The sequence below is a fragment of the Eleutherodactylus coqui genome, chromosome 5 (genome assembly GCF_035609145.1).
Source record: "Eleutherodactylus coqui strain aEleCoq1 chromosome 5, aEleCoq1.hap1, whole genome shotgun sequence".
Taxonomy (NCBI): Eukaryota; Metazoa; Chordata; class Amphibia; order Anura; family Eleutherodactylidae; genus Eleutherodactylus; species Eleutherodactylus coqui.
The window spans coordinates 253,288,663-253,299,500 of record NC_089841.1 but is presented as its reverse complement, the minus strand read 5'-3'; positions in this window follow the sequence as shown (position 1 = coordinate 253,299,500).

Here is a 10,838-nt window from a genome sequence, read left to right as displayed (position 1 = left end):
CAGGCCCGCAGGCGTACATGGCAGAGCCAGTGCCTTCATCAGGCCTGCGGGCGTACATGGCAGAGCCAGTGCCTTTATCAGGCCCGCAGGCGTACATGGCAGAGCCAGTGCCTTCATCAGGCCTGCAGGCGTACATGGCAGACCCAGCGCCTTCATCAGACTCACAGGCGTACATGGCAGACGCAGCTCCTTCATCAAGTCCACAGGCGTACATGGCAGAGCTAGTGCCTTCATCAGGCCGCAGGGGTACATGGCAGAGCCAGTGCCTTCATCAGGCCCGCAGGCGTACATGGCAGACCCAGTGCCTTCATCAGGCCTGCAGGCATACATAGCAGACCCAGTGCCTTCATCAGGCCTGCAGGCGTACATGGCAGAGCCAGTGCCTTCATCAGGCCTACAGGCGTACATGGCCGACGCAGTGCCTTCATCAGGCCCGCAGATGGCATGGGGGAAAATAGACCGTTACGAGGAAAAATGTGATTGTTCTCAGTGAGAAAAACCAACTAATGTTGTAGATATGAGACCTTTTATTGGCTAACAAAAATACATGATGTTATAGCAAGCTTTCATACCTACTCAGTGTTCTTCTTCAGGCTGAAATGAAAGCATATTACCCAGAGGAGCGTGCATGGCCATGTGAGTCTCCTTACTTCGTTTGCAGTTGCTCTCCCTAAGGAGGATTTATGCCAGCTCCCTTATTTGCATATTACCAGAGGAGCGTGCATGGCCAGGTGCGTCTCCTTAGTCAGTTTGTAGTTGCTCTCCCTAAGGAGGATTCATGCCAGCTCGGTCGTTTGCATATTACCCAGAGGAGCGTGCATGGCCAGGTGCGTTTCCTTACTCAGTTTGAAGTTGCTCTCCCTAAGCAAGATTCATGCTAGCTCCCTCATTTGCATATTACCCAGAGGAGTGTGCATGGCCCGATGCGTCTACTTACTCAGTTTGTAGTTGATCTCCCTAAGGAGGATTCATGCCAGCTCCCTCATTTGCATATTGCCCAGAGGATCGTGCATGGCCAGGTGAGTCTCCTTACACAGTTTTTAGTTGCTCTCCCTAAAGAGGATTCATGCCAGCTCCCTCATTTGCATATTACCCAGAGGAGTGTGCATGGCCAGGTGCATCTCCTTGCTCAGTTTTTAGTTGCTCTCCCTAAGGAGAATTCATGCCAGCTCCCTTATTTGCATATTACCCAGAGGAGCGTGCATGGCCAGGTGATTCTCCTTACTTCGTTTGCACTTGCTCTCCCTAAGAAGGATTTATGCCAGCTCCCTTATTTGCATATTACCCAGAGGAGTGTGCATGGCCATATGCGTCTCCTTTCTTAGTTTGTAGTTGCCCTCCCTAAGGAGGATTCATACCAGCTCCCTTATTTGCATATTACCCAGAGGAGCGTGGCTGGCCAGGTGCGTCTCTTTACTCATTTTGTAGTTGCTTTCCCTAAGGAGGATTCATGCCAGCTCCCTCATTTGCATATTACCCAGAGGAGCATGCATGGCCAGGTGCGTTTCCTTACTCAGTTTGTAGTTGCTCTCCCTAAGCAGGATTCATGCTAGCTCCCTCATTTGCATATTACCCAGCAGAGCATGCATGACCAGGTGCGTCTACTTACTCAGTTTGTAGTTGCTCTCCCTAAGGAGGATTCATGCCAGCTCCCTTATTTGCATATTACCCAGAGGAGCGTGCATAGCCAGGTGCGTCTCCTTACTCAGTTTGTAGTTGCTCTCCCTAAAGATGATTCATGCCAGCTCCCTCATTTGCATATTACCCAGAGGAGTGTGCATGGCCAGGTGCATCTCCTTGCTCAGTTTTTAGTTGCTCTCCCTAAGGAGGATTCATGCCAGCTCCCTTATTTGCATATTACCCAGAGGAGCGTGCATGGCCAGGTGATTCTCCTTACTTCGTTTGCACTTGCTCTCCCTAAGAAGGATTCATGCCAGCTCCCTCATTTGCATATTACCCAGAGGAGTGTGCATGGCCAGGTGCATCTCCTTGCTCAGTTTTTAGTTGCTCTCCCTAAAGAGGATTCATGCCAGCTCCCTCATTTGCATATTACCCAGAGGAGTGTGCATGGCCAGGTGCATCTCCTTGCTCAGTTTTTAGTTGCTCTCCCTAAGGAAGATTCATGCCAGCTTCCTCATTTGCATATTACCCAGCAGCGCATGCATGACCAGGTGCGTCTATTTACTCAGTTTGTAGTTGCTCTCCCTAAGGAGGATTCATGCCAGCTCCCTTATTTGCATATTACCCAGAGGAGCGTGCATAGCCAGGTGCGTCTCCTTACTCAGTTTGTAGTTGCTCTCCCTAAAGAGGATTCATGCCAGCTCCCTCATTTGCATATTACCCAGAGGATCGTGCATGGCCAGGTGAGTCTCCTTACACAGTTTTTAGTTGCTCTCCCTAAAGAGGATTCATGCCAGCTCCCTCATTTGCATATTACCCAGAGGAGTGTGCATGGCCAGGTGCATCTCCTTGCTCAGTTTTTAGTTGCTCTCCCTAAGGAGGATTCATGCCAGCTCCCTCATTTGCATATTACCCAGAGGAGCGTGCATGGCCAGGTGATTCTCCTTACTTCATTTGCACCTGCTCTCCCTAAGAAGGATTTATGCCAGCTCCAATATTTGCATATTACCCAGAGGAGTGTGCATGGCCATATGCGTCTCCTTTCTTAGTTTGTAGTTGCCCTCCCTAAGGAGGATTCATACCAGCTCCCTTATTTGCATATTACCCAGAGGAGCGTGGCTGGCCCGGTGCGTCTCTTTACTCATTTTGTAGTTGCTTTCCCTAAGGAGGATTCATGCCAGCTCCCTCATTTGCATATTACCCAGAGGAGCATGCATGGCCAGGTGCGTTTCCTTACTCAGTTTGTAGTTGCTCTCCCTAAGCAGGATTCATGCTAGCTCCCTCATTTGCATATTACCCAGAGGAGCGTGCATGGCCAGGTGCCTCTCCTTACTCAGTTTTTAGTTGCTCTCCCTAAGGAGGATTCATGCCAGCTCCCTCATTTGCATATTACCCAGAGGAGCGTGCATGGCCAGGTGAGTCTCCTTACTCAGGTTTTAGTTGCTCTCCCTCATTTGCATATTACCCAGAGGAGCGTGCATGGCCATGTGAGTCTCCTTACTTCGTTTGTAGTGGCTCTCCCTAAGGAGGATTTATGCCAGATCGCTTATTTGCATATTACCCAGAGGAGCGTGTATGGCCATGTGAGTCTCCTTACTTCGTTTGTAGTTGCTCTCGTTAAGGAGGATTTATGCCAGATCGCTTATTTGCATATTACCCAGAGGAGCGTGTATGGCCATGTGAGTCTCCTTACTTCGTTTGTAGTTGCTCTCCATAAGGAGGATTCATGCCAGCTCCGTCATTTGCATATTACCCAGAGGAGCGTGCATGGTCATGTGAGTCTCCTTACTTCGTTTGTAGTTGCTCTCCCTAAGGAGGATTTATGCCAGATCGCTTATTTGCATATTACCCAGAGGAGCGTGTATGGCCATGTGAGTCTCCTTACTTCGTTTGTAGTTGCTCTCCCTAAGGAGGATTCATGCCAGATCGCTGATTTGCATATTACCCAGAGGAGCGTGCACTGCCATGTGAGTCTTCTTACTTCGTTTGTAGTTGCTCGCCCTAAGGAGGATTCATGCCAGATCGCTTATTTGCATATTACCCAGAGGAGCGTGTGTGGCCATGTGAGTCTCCTTACTTCGTTTGTAGTTGCTCTCCCTAAGGAGGATTCATGCCAGCTCCCTCATTTGCATATTACCCAGAGGAGTGTGCATGGCCAGGTGAGTCTCCTTACTCAGTTTTTAGTTACTCTCACTAAGAAGGATTCATGCCAGGTCCCTTATTTGCATATTACCCAGAGGAGCGTGCATGACCAGGTGCGTCTCCTTACTCAATTTGTAGTTGCTCTCCCTAAGGAGGATTCATGCCAGCTCCCTCATTTGCATATTACCCAGAGGAGCGTGCATGGCCAGGTGCATCTCCTTACTCATTTTGTAGCTGCTCTCCTTAAGGAGGATTCATTCCAGCTCCCTTATTTGCATATTACCCAGAGGAGCGTGCATGGCCCGATGCGTCTCCTTACTCCGTGTGTAGTTGCTCTCCCTAAGGAAGATTCATGCCAGCTCCCTCATTTGCATATTACCCAGAGGAGCGTGCATGGCCAGGTGCGTCTCCTTACTCCGTGTGTAGTTGCTCTCCCTAAGGAGGATTCATTCCAGCTCCCTCATTTGCATATTACCCAGAGGAGCGTGCATGGCCAGGTGCGTCTCCCTACTCCGTTTGTAGTTGCTCTCTCTAAGGAGGATTCATGCCAGCTCGGTCGTTTGCATATTACCCAGAGAAGCGTGCAAGGCTAGGTGCGTTTCCTTACTCAGTTTGTAGTTGCTCTCCCTAAGGAGGATTCATGCTAGCTCCCTCATTTGCATATTACCCAGAGGAGTGTGCATGGCCAGGTGCATCTCCTTGCTCAGTTTTTAGTTGCTCTCCCTAAGGAAGATTCATGCCAGCTTCCTCATTTGCATATTACCCAGCAGCGCATGCATGACCAGGTGCGTCTACTTACTCAGTTTGTAGTTGCTCTCCCTAAGGAGGATTCATGCTAGCTCCCTCATTTGCGTATTACCCAGAGGAGCAAGCATGGCCCGATGCGTCTACTTACTCAGTTTGTAGTTGATCTCCCTAAGGAGGATTCATGCCAGCTCCCTCATTTGCATATTACCCAGTGGAGCGTGCATGGCCATGTGAGTCTCCTTACTCAGTTTGTAGTTGCTGTCCCTAAGGAGGATACATGCCAGCTCCCTCATTTGCATATTACCCAGAGGAGCGTGCATGGCCAGGTGAGTCTCTGTACACAGTTTTTAGTTGCTCTCCCTAAGGGGGATATATACCAGCTCCCTTATTTGCATATTACCCAGAGGAGCGTGCATGCCCAGGTGCGTCTCCTTACTCAGTTTGTAGTTGCTCTCCCTAAGGAGGATTTATGCCAGCTTCCTCATTTGCATATTACCCAGCAGAGCATGCATGACCAGGTGCGTCTACTTACTCAGTTTGTAGTTGCTCTCCCTAATGAGGATTCATGCCAGCTCCCTTATTTGCATATTACCCAGAGGAGCGTGCATAGCCAGGTGCGTCTCCTTACTCAGTTTGTAGTTGCTCTCCCTAAGGAGGATTCATGCCAGCTCCCTCATTTGCATATTACCCAGAGGAGCGCAAGCATGGCTCGATGCGTCTCCTTACTCAGTTTGTAGTTGCTCTCCCTAAGGAGGATTCATGCCAGCTCCCTCATTTGCATATTACCCAGAGGAGCAAGCATGGCCCGATGCGTCTACTTACTCAGTTTGTAGTTGATCTCCCTAAGGAGTATTCATGCCAGCTCCCTCATTTGCATATTACCCAGAGGAGCGCAAGCATGGCTCGATGCGTCTCCTTACTCAGTTTGTAGTTGCTCTCCCAAAGGAGGATTCATGCCAGCTCCCTCATTTGCATATTACCCAGACGAGTGTGCATGGCCAGGTGAGTCTCCTTACTCAGTTTGTAGTTGCTCTCCCTAAGGAGGATTCATGCCAGCTCCCTCATTTGCATATTACCCAGAGGAGCAAGCATGGCCCGATGCGTCTACTTACTCAGTTTGTAGTTGATCTCCCTAAGGAGTATTCATGCCAGCTCCCTCATTTGCATATTACCCAGAGGAGCGCAAGCATGGCTCGATGCTTCTCCTTACTCAGTTTGTAGTTGCTCTCCCAAAGGAGGATTCATGCCAGCTCCCTCATTTGCATATTACCCAGAGGAGTGTGCATGGCCAGGTGAGTCTCCTTACTCAGTTTTTAGTTGCTCTCCGTAAGGAGGATTCATGCCAGCTCCCTCATTTGCATATTACCCAGAGGAGCGTGCATGGCCAGGTGAGTCTCTGTACACAGTTTTTAGTTGCTCTCCCTAAGGGGGATATATACCAGCTCCCTTATTTGCATATTACCCAGAGGAGTGTGCATGGCCAGGTGCGTCTCCTTACTCAGTTTGTAGTTCCTCTCCCTAAGGAGGATTCATGCCAGCTCCCTTATTTGCATATTATCCAGAGGAGCGTGCATGGCCCGGTGGGTCTCCTTACTCAGTTTGTAGTTGCTCTCCCTAAGGAGGATTCATGCCAGCTCCCTCATTTGCATATTACCCAGAGGAGCGTGCATGGCCAGGTGAGTCTCCTTACTCAGTTTTTAGTTGCTCTCCCTAAGGAGGATTCATGCCAGCTCCGTCATTTGCATATTACCCAGAGGAGTGTGCATGGCCAGGTGCATCTCCTTACTCAGTTTGTAGTTGCTCTCCCTAAGGAGGATTTATGCCAGCTCGGTCGTTTGCATATTACCCAGAGGAGCGTGCATGGCCAGGTGCGTTTCCTTACTCAGTTTGTAGTTGCTCTCCCTAAGGAGGATTCATGCTAGCTCCGTCATTTGCATATTACCCAGAGGAGTGTGCATGGCCAGGTGCATCTCCTTACTCAGTTTGTAGTTGCTCTCCCTAAGGAGGATTCATGCCAGCTCCCTCATTTGCATATTACCCAGAGGAGCAAGCATGGCCCGATGCGTCTACTTACTCAGTTTGTAGTTGATCTCCCTAAGGAGTATTCATGCCAGCTCCCTCATTTGCATATTACCCAGAGGAGCGCAAGCATGGCTCGATGCTTCTCCTTACTCAGTTTGTAGTTGCTCTCCCAAAGGAGGATTCATGCCAGCTCCCTCATTTGCATATTACCCAGAGGAGTGTGCATGGCCAGGTGAGTCTCCTTACTCAGTTTTTAGTTGCTCTCCGTAAGGAGGATTCATGCCAGCTCCCTCATTTGCATATTACCCAGAGGAGCGTGCATGGCCAGGTGAGTCTCTGTACACAGTTTTTAGTTGCTCTCCCTAAGGGGGATATATACCAGCTCCCTTATTTGCATATTACCCAGAGGAGTGTGCATGGCCAGGTGCGTCTCCTTACTCAGTTTGTAGTTCCTCTCCCTAAGGAGGATTCATGCCAGCTCCCTTATTTGCATATTATCCAGAGGAGCGTGCATGGCCCGGTGGGTCTCCTTACTCAGTTTGTAGTTGCTCTCCCTAAGGAGGATTCATGCCAGCTCCCTCATTTGCATATTACCCAGAGGAGCGTGCATGGCCAGGTGAGTCTCCTTACTCAGTTTTTAGTTGCTCTCCCTAAGGAGGATTCATGCCAGCTCCGTCATTTGCATATTACCCAGAGGAGTGTGCATGGCCAGGTGCATCTCCTTACTCAGTTTGTAGTTGCTCTCCCTAAGGAGGATTTATGCCAGCTCGGTCGTTTGCATATTACCCAGAGGAGCGTGCATGGCCAGGTGCGTTTCCTTACTCAGTTTGTAGTTGCTCTCCCTAAGGAGGATTCATGCTAGCTCCGTCATTTGCATATTACCCAGAGGAGTGTGCATGGCCAGGTGCATCTCCTTACTCAGTTTGTAGTTGCTCTCCCTAAGGAGGATTCATGCCAGCTCCCTCATTTGCATATTACCCAGAGGAGCGTGCATGGCCAGGTGAGTCTCCTTACTCAGGTTTTAGTTGCTCTCCGTAAGGAGGATTCATGCCAGCTCCCTCATTTGCATATTACCCAGAGGAGCGTGCATGGCCATGTGAGTCTCCTTACTTCGTTTGTAGTTGCTCTCCCTAAGGAGGATTTATGCCAGATCGCTTATTTGCATATTACCCAGAGGAGCGTGTATGGCCATGTGAGTCTCCGTACTTTGTTTGTAGTTGCTCTCCCTAAGGAGGATTCATGCCAGATCGCTTATTTGCATATTACCCAGAGGAGCCTGTATGGCCAGGTGAGTCTCCTTGCTTCGTTTGTAGTGGCTCTCCCTAAGGAGGATTCACGCCAGCTCCGTCATTTGCATATTACCCAGAGGAGTGTGCATGGCCAGGTGAGTCTCCTTACTCAGGTTTTAGTTGCTCTCCCTCATTTGCATATTACCCAGAGGAGCAAGCATGGCTCGATGCGTCTCCTTACTCAGTTTGTAGATGCTCTCCCTAAGGAGGATTCATGCCAGCTCCCTCATTTGCATATTACCCAGAGGAGTGTGCATGGCCAGGTGCATCTCCTTGCTCAGTTTGTAGTTGCTCTCCCTAAGGAGGATTGATGCCAGCTCCCTTATTTGCATATTACCCAGAGGAGCGTGCATGGGCAGGTGCGTCTGCTTACTCAGTTTGTAGTTGCTCTCCCTAAGGAGGATTCATGCCAGCTCCCTCATTTGCATATTACCCAGAGGAGCGTGCATGGCCAGGTGAGTCTCTGTACACAGTTTTTAGTTGCTCTCCCTAAGGGGGATATATACCAGCTCCCTTATTTGCATATTACCCAGAGGAGTGTACATGGCCAGGTGCGTCTCCTTACTCAGTTTGTAGTTCCTCTCCCTAAGGAGGATTCATGCCAGCTCCCTTATTTGCATATTATCCAGAGGAGCGTGCATGGCCCGGTGGGTCTCCTTACTCAGTTTGTAGTTGCTCTCCCTAAGGAGGATTCATGCCAGCTCCCTCATTTGCATATTACCCAGAGGAGCGTGCATGGCCAGGTGAGTCTCCTTACTCAGTTTTTAGTTGCTCTCCCTAAGGAGGATTCATGCCAGCTCCGTCATTTGCATATTACCCAGAGGAGTGTGCATGGCCAGGTGCATCTCCTTACTCAGTTTGTAGTTGCTCTCCCTAAGGAGGATTTATGCCAGCTCGGTCGTTTGCATATTACCCAGAGGAGCGTGCATGGCCAGGTGCGTTTCCTTACTCAGTTTGTAGTTGCTCTCCCTAAGGAGGATTCATGCTAGCTCCGTCATTTGCATATTACCCAGAGGAGTGTGCATGGCCAGGTGCATCTCCTTACTCAGTTTGTAGTTGCTCTCCCTAAGGAGGATTCATGCCAGCTCCCTCATTTGCATATTACCCAGAGGAGCGTGCATGGCCAGGTGAGTCTCCTTACTCAGGTTTTAGTTGCTCTCCCTAAGGAGGATTCATGCCAGCTCCCTCATTTGCATATTACCCAGAGGAGCGTGCATGGCCATGTGAGTCTCCTTACTTCGTTTGTAGTTGCTCTCCCTAAGGAGGATTTATGCCAGATCGCTTATTTGCATATTACCCAGAGGAGCGTGTATGGCCATGTGAGTCTCCGTACTTCGTTTGCAGTTGCTCTCCCTAAGGAGGGTTTATTCCATCTCCTTTATTTGCATATTACCTAGAGGAGCGTGCATGGCCAGGTGCATCTCCTTACTCAGTTTGTAGTTGCTCTCCATAAGGAGGATTCATGCCAGCTCCCTCATTTGCATATTACCCAGAGGAGCGTGCATGGCCAGGAGATTCTCCTTACTTGGTTTGCACTTGCTCTCCCTAAGAAGGATTTATGCCAGCTCCCTTATTTGCATATTACCCAGAGGAGTGTGCATGGCCAGGTGTGTCTCCTTACTCAGTTTGTAGTTGCTCTCCCTAAGGATGATTCATGCCAGCTCCCTCATTTGCATATTACCCAGAGGAGCGTGCATAGCCAGGTGTGTCTCCTTACTCAGTTTGTAGTTGCTCTCCCTAAGGAGGATTCATGCCAGCTCCCTCATTTGCATATTACCCAGAGGAGCGTGCATGGCCAGGAGATTCTCCTTACTTGGTTTGCACTTGCTCTCCCTAAGAAGGATATATGCCAGCTCCCTTATTTGCATATTACCCAGAGGAGTCTGCATGGCCATGTGCCTCTCCTTTCTTAGTTTGTAGTTGCTTTCCCTAAAGAGGATTTATGCCAGCTTCCTCATTTGCATATTACCCAGCGGAGCATGCTTGGCCAGGTGCGTCTATTTACTCAGTTTGTAGTTGCTCTCCCTAAGCAGGATTAATGCCAGCTCCCTTATTTGCATATTACCCAGAGGAGCGTACATGGCCAGGTGCGTCTCCTTACTCAGTTTGTAGTTGCTCTCCCTAAGGAGGATTCATGCCAGCTCACTTATTTGCATATTACCCAGAGGAGCGTGTATGGCCATGTGAGTCTCCTTACTCAGTTTGTAGTTGCTCTCCCTAAGGAAGATTCATGCCAGCTCCCTCATTTGCATATTACCCAGAGGCGCGTGCATGGCCAGGTGCGTCTCCTTAGTCAGTTTGTAGTTGCTCTCCCTAAGGAGGATTCATGCCAGCTCCCTCATTTGCATATTACCCAGAGAAGCGTGCATGGCCAGGTGAGTCTCCTTACTCAGGTTTTAGTTGCTCTCCCTAAGGAGGATTTATGCCAGATCGCTTATTTGCATATTACCCAGAGGAGCGTGTATGGCCATGTGAGTCTCCGTACTTCATTTGTAGTTGGTCTCCCTAAGGAGGATTCATGCCAGCTCCGTCATTTGCATATTACCCAGAGGAGTGTGCATGGCCAGGTGAGTCTCCTTACTCAGGTTTTAGTTGCTCTCCCTAAGGAGGATTCATGGCAGCTCCCTCTTTTGCATATTACCCAGAGGAGCAAGCATGGCTCGATGCGTCTCCTTACTCAGTTTGTAGATGCTCTCCCTAAGGAGGATTCATGCCAGCTCCCTCATTTGCATATTACCCAGAGGAGTGTGCATGGCCCGATGCGTCTACTTACTCAGTTTGTAGTTGATCTCCTTAAGGAGGATTCATGCCAGCTCCCTCATTTGGGTATTGCCAAGAGGAGCGTGCATGGCCAGGTGAGTCTCCTTACACAGTTTTTAGTTGCTCTCCCTAAGGAGGATTCATGCCAGCTCCCTCATTTGCATATTACCCAGAGGAGTGTGCATGGCCCGATGCGTCTACTTACTCAGTTTGTAGTTGCTCTCCCTAAGGAGGATTTATGCCAGCTCGGTCGTTTGC